Source organism: Pongo abelii, chromosome 2 (assembly GCF_028885655.2).
Source record: "Pongo abelii isolate AG06213 chromosome 2, NHGRI_mPonAbe1-v2.0_pri, whole genome shotgun sequence".
Taxonomy (NCBI): Eukaryota; Metazoa; Chordata; class Mammalia; order Primates; family Hominidae; genus Pongo; species Pongo abelii.
Window position 1 is genome coordinate 12,643,996 of NC_085928.1, and position 18,809 is coordinate 12,662,804.

The 18,809-nt window shown below is 43.8% G+C and overlaps 1 protein-coding gene across 7 annotated transcripts in view; it reads left to right on the plus strand.

Annotated features, from left to right (window-relative positions):
* The first annotated feature begins 481 nt into the window (after positions 1 to 481).
* Positions 482 to 18,809, plus strand: part of ZNF148 (zinc finger protein 148) — a 155,764-nt gene continuing 137,436 nt past the window's right edge. For 2 of the 7 annotated variants that reach the window (XM_024244200.3, XM_024244199.3), the window contains exon 1: positions 482 to 755. The gene's annotated coding sequence lies outside the window, so the exon portion shown is untranslated. 7 annotated transcript variants of the gene reach the window in all.

Sequence of the window (18,809 nt, forward strand, 5' to 3'; positions counted from 1 at the left end):
GGGTTTGCCAGTTTCAAGGGCGCAGGGCTACATCTTCCGGAAAAGGTGGCATTTGAAGGTCGTAAAGGCCAACGACTGGAGGTGGCGGCGGAGGGCTAGGTAAGACAGAATAAGTGAAAAAGCCAAGACATTTCTGGCAAATAACCTTTCACCTAGGTCCCCGACCCTTCCATTTCCCCAGGCCTGAAACGCTTCCGAATCCCCGAGTCCTCCACTTCTCTCCGAGCTCTGGGCATTGGTTAAGGCTGAAGGAGCAGGGAGTCCCCCGCTCTAAGAGAGTTCCTCAGTTCCGATCTTTTTCAGACCGCTTTCCTCCCAGGCCCAGCCTGGGGGGCCTGCGGCTCGGGTCCAGCTTCCACGGCCACCCTGGGCTGGTGACACGCAGGCGCCGGAATCGAAGCCACGCTGTGTCTTTCCAGCCAGGTCTCTGCGCCAGACGAGGGCGGGCGCCGCGGAGCGCTTCCCGTGTGCGGGGCTTCCCACAATGCACCGGGCCGGCAGTGGCGGCGACCGCGGCGGCGCTCTAGCTGCGGCATGTCTGCGTCTCTACTGCTCTGGGAGGAGGAAGAGAAGGAGGAAGAGGAGGAGGAGGAGGGGGAGGAAGAGGAGAAAGGCGCAGGGGTGGGAGCTGTTGCCGAAGCTGCCACAGCAAAAGTTCTCCCCCCTCCCCCCTTCCCCTCCTCTCAAGGCCCCTAGAAAGGTTGGAGCTGCCGCCGCCTGCAGTCGGTGACCGCGCGACTCGGCGCCCGCCCGCGGTAAAGCGCTCGGCCTGGCAGGCCCGGGCCCGGGGGAGGGCGGGGGAGGGGGCGGCGCGCGGGGGGAGCGCGCGGCGGTAACGGCCTGACCCCGGGGGGAGCGAGCCGTGGCGAGGCTGGGGGTGGCCAGGGGGCCGGCCGAGGCCGAGGGAAACGCTGGGGCTGGCTGGGGGACGTGAGGAAGCAGGGCGCGGAGGGTGGGTTGGGGGGTTGAGGAGGGATAATGACGGGGGTGGCGGAGGCGAGAAGGCGGCCTCCGAGGCTGGAGGCGGGTGTCAGAGGTAGGGGAGGAGGTGGGATGTTTGCACGGGGAGGCCGGAGGGTGCTGGGTGTGGGTGTGAAAAGGCTAGGGAGACACCAGGGCTCTGTCCACCGTGCCTGGTGCAGTGCTTTATGCACCGCAGGCCTCAGTCACTGTTGCTGCCGGAGTGTGCTCTTTGGGAGAAGGGAAGGGCAGGGGTTGGAGAAAAGGGAATGCTTGCAGGAAACGTAGTAGGAGTGCGAACAGGGAGAGGGGCCGGAGGAAAGATGCCGGAGAGGTGGAGGAATGCGGGGAGGTGGCTGTGGAGGAGTCTTGAGGATTCTGGGGGGTGTTCATTGTGCAGATACGTTAGGTATTTCATTATGGAAAGAACTGAAGCGTTTCTCAGGGAAGGAAAGAAGGGAGATAGGAGTTCCCGTGAATAGAAAGGATCGCGTTTGAAGCAAGAGGGAGTGCTAAATAGTAGAGAAGATGCAGGGAATGCATAATAGAATAGACAGATGTAGTATAATTAATAAATATTGGCCTAAGGACTGAAGAGTTATTCCAGATGGGCCGGGATGGCCTAGTTCCGAACCTGTGTGGGCTCTTCAGTAGATGACATCTGGTAAGTGTGGGTCTGGGCTGTGGTTGGGGTCACTGAGAATTAGATTTTAGTCTGTAGTTTGGTCTGTGACATTTTAGACGTGCACCAATGAGTATGAGAACCCCTGAAGCAGACCTTGAGAAAGGGCCTGGCCTGTGGGGATTCCTTAGGCCATGGAGCTTCGATTTTAGAAAATTTGAAGTATTAACACTTAACAGAGGTTGGGTAAATACTATCCTGGCAAACGCTGGAATGGAAATTAATTGACTTGGTGTTTTCTTCACTGCCCAGTTTATCTGGTCCAGGAGAATTGGTGCTGTATTATTCAGCCTGGATTGCAGTACACAAGATTATAATTAATGGTGGGGGGAAGACATGCTTGGTGGCTCTTCTTTAGATACTTCATTTGTAGCTCAAATTAGTTGGCTGGATTGGTTCCATAAATCTGTGGCTGGTGGGAGATCTTCTGCCATTCACAGTTCCTGATGTGAACTGTGAGGGAGTTCTCCAGTGAGGGAATACTCTCATTCAGGCATGATGGTATTGAAGAAAACGTATCAGCCAGCAAAGTGTGGGCCTGCAGAATGGAGGATCTAGAGTATCTGTTTTGGTTTTAGGTTGCAAGGAGGTCAGGACTAGTTATCAGAAGGTCTAGGGGAACCTAGGAGACTGGATGACTCAAGAGCCAGGTTGGAGAGACGATTAGCATCTCTATGTCAGGAAATGAACCAAGCTCTCTCTGGATTTGCTGAGCTCACACCAGACCAGATTTCCAAGAGGGAACTCTGGGCTAGAACCATACTCTTAAAAACTACCCGGATATTATTCACCTTTTATTAAGAAAAAACTATATACAGCTGGGCACGGTGGCTCACGCCTGTAATCCCAGCACTTTGAGAGGCCGAGGCGGGTGGATCACCTGAGGTCAGGAGTTTAAGACCAGCCTGGCCAACATGGTGAAACCCCATCACTATGTGAAACCCCACCAGGCCAGGCTGGTGTCGAACTCCTGGCCTCAAGTGATCTGCCCGCCTTGGCCTCTCAAAGTGCTGGGCCTACAGGTGTGAACCACCATGCCCGGCCAGGGCTTTTTTAAACATAGTATGCTGTACTCAATTTTATTGTCATCATGGCATGAGAGGGCTAGTCTTCCTTCCCTTTTCCTTCACCAGCACTGTATATTATCTGTTCTTTTAACTTTTGTAAGCAGAATGCACTTAAATATGTCATTATTGTCTTTCTACCCTTTTTAAAAAATTTTTATTTATTTATTTTTTTTGAGACGGAGTTTCACTCTTGTTGCCCAGACTGGAGTGCAATGGCATGATCTCGGCTCACTGCAACCTCCACCTCCCGGGTTCAAGCAGTTCTCCTGCCTCAACCTCCCAAGTAGCTGGGACTAAAGGTGCCTGCCACTACCCCTGGCTAATTTTGTATTTTTAGTAGAGATGGAGTTTCTCCATGTTGGTGAGGCTGGTCTCGAACTCCTGACCTCAGGTGATCCACCCGCCTTGGCCTCCCAAAGTGCTGGGATTACAGGCGTGAGCCACTGCGCCCGGCCTCTACCCTTTTATTATAAAATTGTTCTGAGGGAACTTATAATGAAAAACAGTAGCCCCTGTCTCACCCTGCAGTAGCCGCTGCAATAGACAGTGGAACTGTCTATTGCAGTTCCACTTTACTGAGGCTGCTACTTCTAAGCATTAATTTTGTGTTTCTTACCATCCTTTTTTCCATGTCTCCAAGTAATGGGCATATAATATTATTTCTTGATTTATCAAAATGACATTATCAGGGAGTCAGAAGACGTCTATGAATGTGTCATTGACATTATCCCCTTTCTCCTCCTTTCTGACCTTTGATATTTATTTTAGTCATTTTATTCAGTGTGTTTATATTTTTAAATAATATGCTTAAACCTTGATTTTAGAATCCAACAATCTTAGGCTGTATCTCTTGATTTCCCCATTGCATTATAGGGATTTAGCCTAGGTATGGCTTTCCTGAAGTAGAAAGAACATTGACAATTAGACTAAAAATGCTGGATGAGATGGTAAAGGGAAGTTTGGATGGACCTATCAGAAAGACCATGTTGTAGGAACCATCTTTGCAGCATAAGATTTGCTTGTTAGAGATGAAGAGGAGTTGCTTGACAATGATAGTTGTTCATCTCGGAATTAGTTACCAGGTTGCAGTATTCTTTTTTTTTTTTTTTGAGACGGAGTCTCGCTCTGTCGCCCAGGCTAGAGTGCAGTGGTGTGATCTTGGCTCACTGCAAGCTCTGCCTCTCAGGTTCACGCCATTCTCCTGCCTCAGCCTCCCGGGTAGCTGGGACTACCGCTACCACGCCCGGCTAATTTTTTGTATTTTTAGTGGAGACGGGATTTCACCGTGTTAGCCAGGATGGTCTCGATTTCCTGACCTCGTGATCCACCCGCCTCGGCCTCCCAAAGTTCTGGGATTACAGGCATGAGTCTCCGCGCCCGGCCTGATTGCAGTATTCTTTGACAGTCTTCTGGAGAGTTTTAGTGTGGGAAATCTGGAAATGCATTAAAATGACCCTTGAATGTTCTTTCTAGGCTTCTATGGCAATTTTTTTTTTTGTTTTTGGGACGGAGTCTCGCTTTGTCGCTCAGGCTGAAGTGCAGTGGCATGATCTCGGCTCACTGCAACCTCTGCCTCCTGGGTTCAAGCAATTCTGCTGCCTCAGCCTCCTGAGTAGCTGAGATTACAGGTGCCCGCTACCACACCTGGCTAAGTTTTTGTGTTTTTAGTAGAGACAGGGTTTCGCTGTAGATGGTCTCGATCTCCTGACCTCATGATCTGCCTGCTTCGGCTTCCCAAAATGCTGGGATTACAGGCATGAGCCACTTCGCCCTGCCTTTTTTTTTTTTTTTTTTTTGAAACAGGGTCTCACTTTGTCACCCAGGCTGAAGTGCAGTGGCATGCTCCTGGCTCACTGCAGCCTCCACCTCCTGGGCTCAAGCAATCCTCTCACCTCAGCCCCACAAGTAGCCGGGAATACAGGCATGCGCCACCGCTCCCGGCTGATTTTTTTTGTATTTTTTATAGAGACGGGGTTTCGTCAAGTTGCCCAGGCTGGTCTTGAACTCTTGGGCTCAAGCGATCTGCTTGCCTCAGCCTCCCAAAGTGCTAGGATTACAGGCATGAGCCACCGTGCCCTGCCACAATTCTTATGTTTTTATTTTTAGGCGATAATGGATTGGCGTATACATATGTTTTTTTGGGGGATGTAGTAGGGAGAGATGGGGAAATGTGGTAAGAGGAGGATGAGGATGAGGAACAGGGTTTGATGGAGGTGGTGATACATTTTGAGGAGGCTGAAGAAAAGGTAAAGAATTTTGAGGGGGATTTGGATATAGTTAATGTGAAGGAGGTTTACCTTATGGTGATGACACTAAAATTTTTGTCATTTTTAAGGAAATTGGCATGTTTAGGTCACTAATATGTTGGGAATGTGGTAGGAAAAAACTATACTGGGCTCAATCTCCTCTGTTAGGTTAGAGTCATAAAATATTAGTGTTTTTGAAATTTGTGTATGAGGTGCAAATCACTGTGGTGGATATTGGGAGATTAGAAAGATACTACTCTACTTCTTTTTGGGAGTCTAAGTAATGGCAACTCTTGAGAGTCTTCCTTACTTTCAGTAGTAACAGTATTCACATGTAGTTTACGTATTGCTAAATTTTGTATTTGTGACAGTTATTCTCTTTGGTTTGCAAATGGTACATTGTAACCTGTTCTAGAGCAGAGACTTCCTGTAGTCTCTAGGGAAACTCACAGCAGGTTGATTCTTAAGTGCTTAATAAATACCTGTTGAATGACTGATAGAAAGTAGTGTTCACTGTTAGCGATAGTAGTGGGATTGTATGAAATTGCTGAGTACTGTGGGGGTATTGTAGACAAAACTGTGTGTGTATGTTTGGCAGCGTGAAGGACAAAAGGGATATCTGACTGGAGAGGACTTTTAGATTTAAGGGAAGAAGACAGACTGGATTAGAATGGAATTGCAATGGTTCTGTAACAACTTGGAAGAGGTGGGACCGAGGGGTCTCTTCTAAATTTGAAGCTAGTTTAATCTGGAGTAAAATCTGGTCTGTAGCAGGGTGCTGGTTTAATTTAGATTTTTTTTTTTTACCTCAGGCATAAATGACTGTTTTAGGACTGTCTGATTTAATTCTTTTTTAGGATAGTAAAAATAACAGATAAGCTTCTTCTCTCAAGGAATTTATAGTATTTACGTTTTTTTTTTTTTGAGGTGGGGTCTTGCTCTGTTGCCCAGGCTGGGGAGCAGTGGTGCGATCTCAGCTCACTGCAGCCTCCACCTCCTGGGTTCAAACAATTCTCTTGCCTCAGCCTCCCAAGTAGCTGGGATTACAGGAGCATGCCACCATGCTTGGCTAATTTTTTTATTTTTAGTAGAGATGGGCTTTCCCCATTTTGGCCAGGCTGATCTTGAACTCCTGACCTCAGGTGATCCTCCCACCTTGGCCATCCAAAGTAGTATTTACATTCTCTTGAGAGAGAAAGACAGTTGTGCAATAATTCAGTAATGGTATAAGATTTCAGAAAGTTGATTTTTAAAAACAAATATCAAAATTATATCTCCAGATAAGAACTTTTATATTTTGGTGGTCATTTTCAGTAGCAGTGTTCAGAATGTTTTTAGAACACCTTTTCTGAATTAACTTCTGAGTACAATTCTATACAATTTACCTATTTATTGTTGGGGGATGGGGTCTATAAAGGTGAGTGAAACATGGTCCTTGTTTGCTAGGAGTTCATAATCCCTTCAAGAGGCACACCTTTTTTTTTTTTTTTTTTTTTTTTTTTTTTTTTTGAGATTGCAGTATTTATTGTCTGTCTTCTGGAGAGTTTTAGTGTGGGAAATCTGGAAATGTATTAAAATGACCCTAGAATGTTCTTTCCAGGCTTTTGTGGCTTTTTTTTTTTTTTTTTTGAGGCAGGATCTCACTCTGTCACTCAGGCTGGAGTCCAGTGGCGCGATCTTGGCTCACTGCAACCTCCGCCTCCTGAGTTCAACTGATTCTCGTGCCTCAGCCTACCAAGTAGCTGGGACTAGAGGCACACACCAGCACACCCAGCTAATTTTTGTATTTTAAGTAGAGACACGGTTTCACCATGTTGGCCAGGCTGGTCTCGAACTCCTGGCCTCAGGTGATCCGCCCGCCTTAGCCTCCCAAAGTGTTGGGATTACAGGCATGAGCCACTGCGCCCAGCCCAAGACGCACACTTTTGTTTGTTTGTTTGTTTTTTGAGACGGAGCCTCTCTCTGTCACCCAGGCTGGAGTGCAGTGGCGCCATCTTGGCTCACTGCAACCTCTGCCTCCCAGGTTCAAGCGATTCTCCTGCCTCAGTCTCAGAGTAGCTGGGACTACAGGCGTGCACCACCACTCCTGGCAATTTTTTGTATTTTTTAGTAGAGATGGGGTTTCGCCATGTTGGCCAGGCTGGTGTCGAATTCCTGGCCTCAAGTGATCCACTCCCCTTGGCCTCCCAAAGTGCTGCGATTTCAGGCATGAGTCATCGCACCCGGCCAAGAGGCACACTTTTAAATAATACATGGTATAATCTTATTCTGAATGGTCTCATTGATGACAGATCTTTTTACTTTGAAATTTTGATTTTTAGAAATGCTGAAGGTTAGTCAATATCAAATGGAGTGAATGAAGAATAGTTTTGCCTTAAATCCAGTTAATCACAGAAATGGGAATAATTTTCTTTGTTGACTTATTAGCTGATTTTGAAAACACTCCCAAGGAGGAAGTTGGAAATATTTTGAACAGGGGTGATAGCTTCACATGTAGTTAGTTAGGCACTACATAAATGTTGGTTGAATGCATCAGATGGTTGGATGGATGGAGTGAATAAATAAGTGGTTGCCTTCCAAAGTAACTTATTTTAAAGAGGACCATACTGATTTGAATGTGTAAATAAATTTTTTAAAAAACTCATTTTTCTCAGATGAAATAAATTCTGAGTATGTTTGTTAATAATTTTATGACCTTGAGCAAGATAGTTTAAGTTCACAAATGAGTTTTACAGACAGTAAGTGCTGTAGGAGTTCAGGGAATGGAGAAATGAACATTGGCTAAGGTTTGGTGAAATGATTTAAGTGAACCATACTTATATTTGAAAAGATTCCTTCGGGATCTCAGAGAGGAACTAAATGACTCCAAATTCCTCTTGCAGCCCTAAAGTGAACCTAGAGTCTGGATCTATTTTTGTCTGAATGCTTTCTGCCTGTTTCATTTTAGCTACTCCTACTGGTTTGTTCCTTTCAGATTCACATTTGTTGGTAGATGTTGAGCCCCCTGAAACAACTATGGGGTCTGTTTTCCATCTTTGTATAGTGTAACTTTTAGTTGTTCTTTTATGAGCCTGTACCCCACAAATTACTTGGCCTTCATGAGAGAAGAGCATGAGTCAACTTGGCCCTGTTATCCTGGCATTTTCCTGCATGCTTTTCTCAAAGCTGCTTTCTGAATTACGGAATAGAATAGACAGAACTGAGGGCATGTGTCCAGTAGACACAAGCTTGTTGAATGAATGAATGAATGAATGAATGAATGAGATATTTGAGATAATTTAGGAGATCTGAATTGTCTATATGTTTTATGTTTCTTTTTCATTTATTCATAACCTGCCTTTTTCTACAAAGGACTTAACAGGGCTGCCAAACTATATGCACTAGCAATGAATTGAAATAATTCAATAAATCTGGTTAAAGAGATGGTGAAGAAAAGAAAAATCTGTTTAAAGAATATAGATCAATGTGTATGGGTGTTAGAGAACTAGGAATAAGGTAGAAGATAAGCAGATGGGGAAGGAAAGGTGGTATCTGATAGAAAGGATGATTCTGAAGGAGGGAAAAAGATTACTGAAATATGACAGGCTGTGTTTGGAGGAAAGCATGAGAAGATGGAAGGTAAAGAGGATTATCTGAGAGGGCTGTTTTGAGGAGGAAGATGGTAAGGCTATTTGAAGGATGAGAGTCAACAGAAGTTTGGAATATAGTAGAAGTTATTAAATTATGTTAATTTATAACAAGGTTTCAGAAAATGATGGGATGAGTTTTCTTTATTTAACAGATAATGCACATTTGTTATATGCAAAAGCATATAATGCTTTGCTGTCAGGAATAAATCCTTTGGGATTTATATTGTGGTAGGGCAGCTGGACTTGTACACAAATAAATACCTGTACTATAATCACAAATATATCTGTGAGTCACAAATATACCAAATATTACTGAATTTAAAAGGCAGAAAATGCATTTGATTAGGAGAAAACCTGAGACAGAATTTTAAAGGCATAAAAGTGGAATTTTAGCTAGTCTTTGAAGGGATTGATAAGATTTTTTTTTTTTTTTTAAGTTTTGGATTGATAGGGTTTTGATTGGCAAAGATTACTGAAAGAGAGCATTCCTGCCTGAGAGATTAGCATAAGCAAAGGCTTGGAGGTGAGAAGCCCAGGAGATGTGGGGAATGGTGAGTTAGGTTTTAACTTTTAAACTATGACCTATAGTAAGAAGTACATGTCAGACTTCCATCTAATATATGCATGTATGAATGTTTGTGTGTGGGTAAAACAAGAAGTTTCATAATACAGTAACTGTCCTTAACAATGGTAGGTGCAGTTGGATGTTATCTATTTTGTTTGACTAAAAAGAAAAAAAGCTGGCCAAGGGGGAAGAAAAAAAAGCTGATTGTCACTCATTAAACTGATTTCATGACCAACAAAATAATTAATCACAATCTATAGTTTGGAATGCAGAGAGTTCATGAATAAGGTATAATACAAGGTGGGAGAGTCAGTTGGGGTTGGGTTGAAAATGGATGGCCTTGAAAGCTAAGCTAAGTAGTTTGTATTTGATATGATGTAGTGTTGTGCTTGGTAAGCAAACAGAAGCTGGGTTTTGGTCTTGGCTCTTCTGTTTACCTACTGTATGATTATGGAGAATTATTTCCTTTCTGAGTTTCCATTTTCTCATTAAATTGATAATCATACTTTCCTGGCAAGGGTTATGGTGAGGATGTGAGAATTAAAGTATGTTAACATATGATTAAAGTATGTTAGCATAAATCATTAGTGTATAGCTGTTGAACTTCTCTGAGTAGAGAATTGAGCCAAGGACCGTATATTAGATAGCTGGCAATAGCTATACCTTACTGGATAGATTGCGGGTAATGTGATGGTAGAGTAAGATTGTATGTGAAAAGACTAGTTAGAAAACAAAAAGACCAGTTAGGTGGCTACTGGAGATATTAAGAAGGGCTTGAATTAGTTAGATAGCAGTAGGATTAGAATATGGGAGTGGAATGCAGTTGGAGGTAGGGAAGAGGGGAAGATGACTAGAAATATGCTATTTATTTATTTATTATTGAATGAATGAATGTGAGGCTGTTGATCTGTTGCCCAGGCTGGAATGCAGTTGTGTGAACGCAGCAGCTCACTTCAGCCTCTACCTCGTGGATTCAAGTGATCCTCTTGCCTCAGCCTTCCGAGTACCTGGGACCACAGGCATGTGCCACCACGCCTGGCTAATTTTTAATTTTTTTTGTAGAGATGTGGTCTCACCATGTTGCCTGGGCTGATTTCAAACTCTTGGGTTCCAGTGATCCCCTCCCTCAGCTTCCCAAAGTGTTGAGATTACAGGTGTGAGCCACCACACCTGGCTGACAGGAAATTTAGAGTTGTAGAAATAGTCAAATGGCAGCTGAAATTGGATTATATTTTTGGGTAGTTTAGTGCAGTACATTAGAGTATAGTTTCAGTTTCTTTCATGTAGTAGGTGCTCAATTATTTGTTGAATGATAGAAACTAAATACGTGAACTGTGGGATGAATTGCGAGTAGAAGCAATGATGGGTGGATATGAGAAGGAGGGTTAGACTGAAGGATGCTTTGATGGACTGCCAGAATTTATTCATTCAGGGTATATTTTTATATTTACCATGTGCAAGGTTCTATGGTAGGGAGTGTGAAGGATACATGTTTACATATGACACAGTCCGTGTTCTTCAGGAATTTATCCAGGGACAAAATATACACATCCATCTATGACACAAGTACTGTGGCAGGTTTGTTCAAGGTTGGCTTTGTGGAGAAATTGGTGTGTAGCTTAGACCTTGAAGGATAAATAAGATAATAGGCAAGATGGTGAGGGTTGGCTTTCCGAGAAGAAGGAGTGATATGAGTGACAGTAAGCAAAGTTCAGGGTATGTTTAGGGGTTGGTGGTCAGATTAGCTATAATTTAGGGTTCATGTTGAGGAATGGAGGGAAATAAAGCTGGAAAGTAGGCAGACTATCTCAAAATTCAGGCTGACTTGGATTTTGAAAATTTATTTATTGAGATATATACAGTAAAGTGCTCCAGTCTTAAGGGTACTTAGGTATAAATTTATGTAGCCACCACCCAGTTCAATATACAGGACATTTCCAACTTCCAGAAGGATGCCTCATGTGCCATTTCCAAGCTGATATCTCATCCAACCAAAAATAACTATTATTCTGACTTTTGTCATAACAGAGTAGTGTTGTGTGTTTTTGAATTTTGTATAAGTAGAACCCAATTTCTGTGTCTAGTTCCTTTTTTTCAAGGAGCATGTCTGTGAGTTTTATCCATGTTATGTTTGGCAGTTTATTCTTTTTCATTGCTGTGTGGTATTCTATCATATGAATATACCACAGTGTATTTATCTGTTCCATGATTATTGGATGGTTTCAAGTTTTTTGAAGTCTGAGGAGTTTTGTTTGTTTTTTTTCAGGCAGTCTCACTCACCCAGGCTGGAGTGGTGCGATGTCTGCTCACTGCAACCTCCACCTTCTGGGTTCAAGTGATTCTCCTACCTTAGCCGCCCTAGTAGCCAGGATTACAGGCATGTGACACCATGCCCAGCTAATTTTTGCATTTTTAGTAGAGACAGGGTTTTGCCGTATTGGCCAGGCTGTTCTCAAACTCCTCACCTCAAGTGATCTGCCCACCTTGGTCTTCCAGAGTGCTGGGATTACAGGCATGAACCACTATACCTGGCTGAAGTCTGAGGAGTTTTAACTTAAGTCAGTATGCAGTGGAGAACCATTGTTGATTTTTGAATGGGTAAGTGAGAGAATATTTAAGAATACTAATCTGGTGACCTTTCTTTTTTTGTAATGAAGAGAACCTGGTGACTGGGAGACAACGTTAGGAAAAAGTGTGAAGTAGGCTGGACACAGTGGCTTATGCCTGTAATCTCAGCATTTTGGGAGGCTGAGGCGGGCAGATTGCTTGAGCTCAGGAGTTTGAGACCAGCCTGGGCAACATGGCGAAACCTTGTCTCTACAAAGATAAAAAAATTAGCAGGGGGCATGGTGGCACATGCCTGTAGTTCCAGCTGCATGGGAGGCTGAGGCAGGAGAATCACTTGAACCCAGGAGGCAGAGGTTGCAGTGAGCTGAAATCTACACTCCAGCCTGGGTGACAGAGGGAGACCCTGTCTTAAAAAAAAAAAAAGAAAAAAAGTGTGAAGTATTCAGGGTATAAGTTGGGTAGTCATAGTGGGAATAAAAGGAGAGGGATAGCTATAAGAAATACCTCAAAGAAAGAATGGGAAGGTTTGAAGATAGGCTTTTGGGAAACAGTAGAGAAAAAGAAAAGTGAAGAAAAGCTCTAGGGCTTTTAATCTGGGTGACTGAGATTGATGGTGCTATTAATAGAAATTATTAGATCACTTAGCAGAACTGTTTTGGGGTTTTAAGACACATTGACCTGTGTGTGAGGCATCAGTACTGGATTGGAGCTAAGAAAAGAAGTCCAATATAGAGTTGGGAATACATACATAGAGTTGATAATTGCAGCTACTAATTCTGGATTTAGTTAGGGCACTGACAGTTATGAAATTATTTGGACTGATAATTGAAGTGTTAATTGAAGTAATAGTTGAAGAATCTAGTTAAAAAGAAATCATTATGTATTCCGATTCTACTTAAAAAGAAATCATTATATATTCTAATTCCTCAGGAGTAAATTGGATTGTAGGAGAGGGTGATGGTTTAAAGATGATTTTGGGTAGCTGGGGGAAGATAGCCATATGAAGAATGAAAATGTAGAAACAGTGGTGAGGGATGAGACCCTTAGTGGCTGAGAATTATAGGAGGCTCCAGGTCAGACCTTGGGAAAATATCCACAATTTGGGCTAGGAAGAGCAGCAGTGATTTCAGATAGAAGAAACAACCAGAGAGGTCAGAGTAGAATCATGCTAGTGACAAAAAGCAAGGTGGGTAGCTTAAGTGTCATTGCCAAAAAGAGGGTAAGGACTGGCCGAGCATGGTGGCTCATACCTGTTATTTCAGCACTTTGGGAGGCTGAGGTGGGCATATTGCTTGAGCTCAGGAGTTCGAGACCATGCTGGGCAACATGATGAAACCTCATCTCTACAAAAAATAACAAACTTTGCTGCGTGTGGTGGTGTGCGCTTGTAGTCCCAGCTACTTGGGGGGCTGAGGTGGGAGGATCACTTGAGCTTGGGAGGCGGAGGTTGCAGTGAGCTGGTATTGCATCACTGCACTCCAGCCTGGGTGACAGAGTAAGAGCCTGTCTCAAAAAAAAAAAAAAAAAGAAAAAGGGTAAGGACTTTGGTGGGGGATCATACGATTTGGAACATAGATTTTTTGGTTTTTGTTTTTTTTGTGGTCTTCAAGAGAGCAGTTCAGAGACCAGGGTGCATGGTGGTTTACTGAGTGGGTTGGAAGAATATGGAAGCAATAAATACAGGAATTGAATAAAGAAGTTTAGTTTGAGAAGGAAGAACAACAACTCTTATTCTAAAACTGAAGGCAAGAAGTAACAGATGGATGAAGATACAGCATTTTAGAAGCTGTGAAGAGGATTTGATTACAGGTGGAGAAGGTGTGATTTGAGGGAATTTTATAGAAGGGTTTGAGTATTTGTTGGGATTAGAGATTTAAATATGAAAATGATTTGGATTAGTCAATGAGACGGAGAGTTGTATTTAGAATAAATCTGTTGTGGAAGATTTCGTAGCTTTCTGGTGGTGCTTAACACCCAGTGCGTGGGCGTGGAGAAAACAGATGGTGAGGATTGTCTATCACTGGGGAGATGCATAGTGAGAATAATGGAAGGTCATGATATTCTGGAGAGGATAACAGTGTTAAATGGCTGTTGGACAGTTTAAATTATATAGGGAGACAATAAAGCCAAGTGGAGGTAAAGAGCAGGTCTACAACTAGAATATAAAGTAGTTGTGGATAAAGAAAAGGGGGATGGTCTCTGAAGTTACAATCCTAGTGGATTGTAACTTTTTTTTTTTTTTTTTTGAGACAGGGTCTCGCTCTGTCACCCAGGCTGCAGTACAGTGGCATAATCTTGGCTCACTGCAGCCTCTGCCTCCCAGGTTCAAGTGATTCTCCTGCCTCAACCACCCAAGTAGCTGGGATTACAGGCATGAGCCGCCATGTCCGGCTAATTTTCTGTATTTTTAATGGAGACAGGGTTTCACCATGTTGGCCAGGCTGGTGTCGAACTCCTGACCTCAAGTGATCCACCTGCTTTGGCCTCCTAAAGTGTTGGGATTACAGATGTGAGCCACCACACCCGGCCTAGCACTTTTCAGTTGGTGGCTCTATTTTCAGTTTCTTTGTGGCTAGCTGAAGTGCAGATGAAGGTTTTAGGAGTTTTTGAAGGTCAGGGTGTAGAAAGTTCTTAAGCATCTTTGTTGAAGTCATTGAGAATAATGGCTGAATTTGGGAGCAAGTAGAATTGAAGTCATTGAGTAGGGAAAATAGGAGGGTGTTTTAGAGGTTGGTAGATGTTGCAGAAGGAATGGTTTCAGTGAGTAATGTGACTCCCAAGTGATTTTTTAGTGATAGGATAACAGGGAGTGGTCCTGGGGAGCAAGAAGCAGCAAGTCCTTTTTTATCAAGCTGAAGGAGTAGGAGAATGATATAGCTAGTCATGAGAGAAGCAGATTGTCCAGGAAAAGCCAGGTAAGAGGAGACAGGTGGTCACAATAATTGGGCAAGAGTTGATAGTGATTGGAATCATTGAGCCACGGGAATTGAGAAAAATAGCTAGATTTGTTACATTAACCAGTTCTCTTATTATGTTTTTTTTTTAAAATTTTTGAGACAGGGTCTTCTCTGTTACCCAGGCTGGAGTGCAGTGGTCCAGTCATGGCTTACTCCAGCCTTGCCTCCTGGGCTCAAGCAATTCTCCTTTCTCAGCCTCCTGAGTAGTTGGGATTACATATGTGTACCACCATACCTGGCTTCTTTTTCCTATATATATGTATATATATATTTTTTAATTTTAATTTTTTAAGAGATGTGGTCTTCCTATGTTGCCCAGGCTGGTCTTAAACTTCTGGTCTCAAGCGATCTTCCCTCCTTGGCCTCCCAACAGTTTGTTTATAAAATAAATAATACTTGCAAAATCATAGCCATTCATGTGTAATATACTGATATAAATTTAGCTGAAAGATATTTGTGGGTTAAGAAATGAGACATTGGAAACAAAAGATGAGGGGGAGGTGTATTAAAGATAAGGTAAGCTGAGTATGATGGCTCACACTTGTAATCCCAGTGATTTTGGGAGGCAGGGGCAGGAGGATCACTTGAGCTCAGGAGTTCGAGACCAGCCTGGGCAACATAGGGAAACCCTGTCTCTCCACAAAAATAAAAAATTATCTGGGTATGGTGATGCACACCTATAGTTCCAGTTACTCAGGAGGCTGAGGTGGGAGAATCACTTGAGCCCTGGAAGTCAAGGCTGTAGTGAGCCATGATTGCACCACTGTGCTCAGCCTGGGCCACAGAGTGAGACCCTGTCTAAAAAAATTTAAAAAAACTAAAAACCCCGTCTAAAAAAAAAAAGGTGAAAGTAAAAGACAAAAGATGTTCTATTGTTTGTTGACAATAGAACTTGGAGAAACTGATAGGATCTAGTAAATAGATGGACTGGAAATGAATGAGGAGGTTGAAGTTGTAGGCATAAGACAGGAGGGAGTAGCTTGCAGCAGAGAAAATATGGAGAGAACATATGGAAAGGGGTTTAAACAGGCCATGGTTTTGGGGCGAGGATATTGACAAGCATCATTAAGTGTAATATTTTTATTAAACTGGGAAGTAGGGAACCCTCGTATTCCCTGGGCTTTTGCAGCCCAGGCCCAGTTGTGCCAGCTGCACGGGTGGGCCTGTGCTGGCGGTGCACTTAGCAGCTGGCGGAGCAGCGGCGTGGAGCAGCGGCGTGGAGCTGTGTGGTGGTGGGTGAGCTGCCGCCCACTTGGGTCTGTGTGCTCTTGGCCCATGGCAGGGCAGGCAGGTGGGTGCTCACTGAAGTGAGCAGGAAATAACTGATGTCAGAAATCTATTCTTTCTCTTTGCAAATAAGAACAGTCTATGCCACCCATGATAAAAGGTGGCAGTATGTCATGCCAGCTTTTAAAAAAATATTGTCAATGATAGAGACATTGAGATCTCTATTTGTGTGCTTCAAAACCACATCATGTTTTCTGTTTGCGAAAACTGGCAAAAACTTGCATAAGTAAAGAGATTCGGGTAAAATGTGGAAGAATGGGGCACATGGTAAGAATGAGATGTCCTAAGGGAACTAAAGTGGACTCTACTTTTTTTTTTGTCTATAATGACTTTAATAATCCTGAAGTGCTGGGATTATAGACATGAGCCACTGTGCATGGCCCATATCAGAGTTTTTGATGTTCATGTTTCAGAGAGAGAGAAAGCATATTTAATGTAGAAACATGAAATGGCAGTGAGAAAAATATGACAAAGCACAAAATATGTAGTATTGGTGTTCCATCCTAGTGTAGCTTTGCTTCAGGATTAGTTCCAGGATTTAGCCCTGGGCTTTCATCACTTTCTTCCTGCCTTAACTTCTACATCTATTTAGCCACCAAATTTAATAATGAAAGATCTCTGGAGACTGAGAGTGTTGAAGGCCTGAGAGGGCCCAGGGTTCTCACTTTGCTCAACTCATGAAACTTGGCTGTACCGTCATGTAGCAGCCCTACCTGATTCAGTCTAGAGTTGTTTTTAGGATGTGCCTCAGACTGGACCTGGTTGAGGGAGAGCATATTCTGAATAATTGGGTGGATTGTGTGGGTTAGGCCAATGATGAGTATCTTAAAGAAGGTGATGGGAAGGATTATAGTAGACATGGAGAGAAGTGTGTTTTAAATGATAACTATATTAATTCAACATAGATAAATGTCTTCACAATATAGGGGTTTGACCTTTGAACATCTAGGGTGGCATGGAGAAGTTTTCCCTGTAAAACTGAGAAGAGCCAATATCCAAGAGATTAGAATGAAATGCACACCTGCTGTTCTGCAGGCCCCTGTATATGTGTGCTTGTCATATGTACACACCTATATGTGTAGATGCATATAATATTAGAATTTGTTTATTTGATTAGGTTATATAATTAGTCTTAGGGGAAGTGGGACTAGTAGTCCAACTAGTTTTGAGTTATGAATGATTTAAATGAATTGTTACAGAATATTTGGAAAGATCATTTTCAAGGTTTTGGGGACAAGCCTAGGAAATAGATTTTTCTGTAACCGTGGGGGCTTCTGGAATAGATGCACAAACTTTGATGGCAGTTTGGGGCAAATTTGTATAAGTTGGAGAGTGTTAGCTTTGAGGAAATGAGAACAGACAAGAAAAACGCAGTGTTTGAGAAAGTTATTTATGAATTGATTTGGTAGGAGCTGATAAAAATTGTAAAAGTGTGGAGAGATTTTTGAATAGCTAAGTGGGAGATATCATGGAAGTGATTTATGAAGCTTTTTTTTTTCTTTTTCTTTTTTGAGATGGCGTCTTGCTCTGTTGCCCAGAGTGGAGTGCAGTGGCATGATCACGCCTCACTGCAACCTCTGCCTTTTGGGTTCAAGCGATTCTCCTGTCTCAGCCTCCTGAATAACTGGGATTACAGGTGCCCGCCACCACCCCTGGCTAATTTTTTGTATTTTTAGTAGAGATGAAGTTTCACCATTTTGGATAGGCTGGTCTCGAACTCCTGACTTCAAGTGATCCGCTCGCCTCAGCCTCCCAAAGTGCTGGGATTACAGGCCTGAGTGCCTGCGCCGGTCCGATTTATGAAGCTTGTTACTACAAGTATTAGAAAAGTAAAATGGAAAGATGGTTTAGAGAAGATTTCTTTTGGGAACAATATAAAACAGCAAGGCAAGGAAAAACTAAAATGAGTAAATTAGGGTGTGGAAAAGTTAGAGAGTAAGAGGAAGGATTAAGGCAGAGGCTACTGAAAGAGATTTCTTACTATCAGGCTGTGTGATAATACAAAGCTGTATCCTGCAGCGTTTTGTTGGATACTATTGATAACTGTTTTTTTAAGGAAAGGGGTTTAAACAGGCCATGGTCTGTAGGGGTGAGGATATTGACAAACATCATTAAATGTAATATTTTTATTAAAGAAATTTGGAAGTAGGGAGCCCTCGTATTCCCTGGGCTTTTGCAGCCCAGGCCCGACTGGGCCAGCTGCGCGGGCGGGACTGTGCTGGCTGTGCGCTTGGTGGCTGTGGAACAGCGGCGTGCAGCTGCGTGGTGGCGGTGGGCTGCCGCCCGTCTGGGTCCGTGCGCTCTTGGCCTGTGGCTGGGCGAGTGGGCGCTCCCTGAAGTGAGCAGGCCCTGGAAGTGGGGGAGGACGGGCTTTTGCCCACCGTCTGGCGAACCCCGCAGGCTTCTTTTTGGGGGGGGTGTGTGTGTCCCGCGCGAGTGTGCCTGTATGCAGGGACCAGCACCTTCCATGACTTCCTTTTGTGTGTACGTGCGTGCGTGCGTGTGTCTGTGCGCGTGCGCCCCTTTGCAGGGAGGAGGAGGAGGAGGCGGAGGGGCGCGGAGAAGCTGGCGCACTTGGGGCCTCGGCGGGGTCGTCTGCGGCGGCTGGACCTCCCAGATACCGCGCCTTCTGGGTCTGCCCCGCTGGCGCAGTCAGGGCCCCTTCCCTCAGCGGGATGGGAAACTTTGTGAGTGGCTTCTCCGCAGCCACTAACAAGTGTCGGCCAGACAGCGGGGGGGCCGCCGAAGGCTGATGATGGACACCCGTTTTTCCTCTTATTCCTCTTTTACAAATCTTCTGTTGAACTGCATTGTGTTTACAGTTTCATGTTTGTGAAAAGGTCGGCAG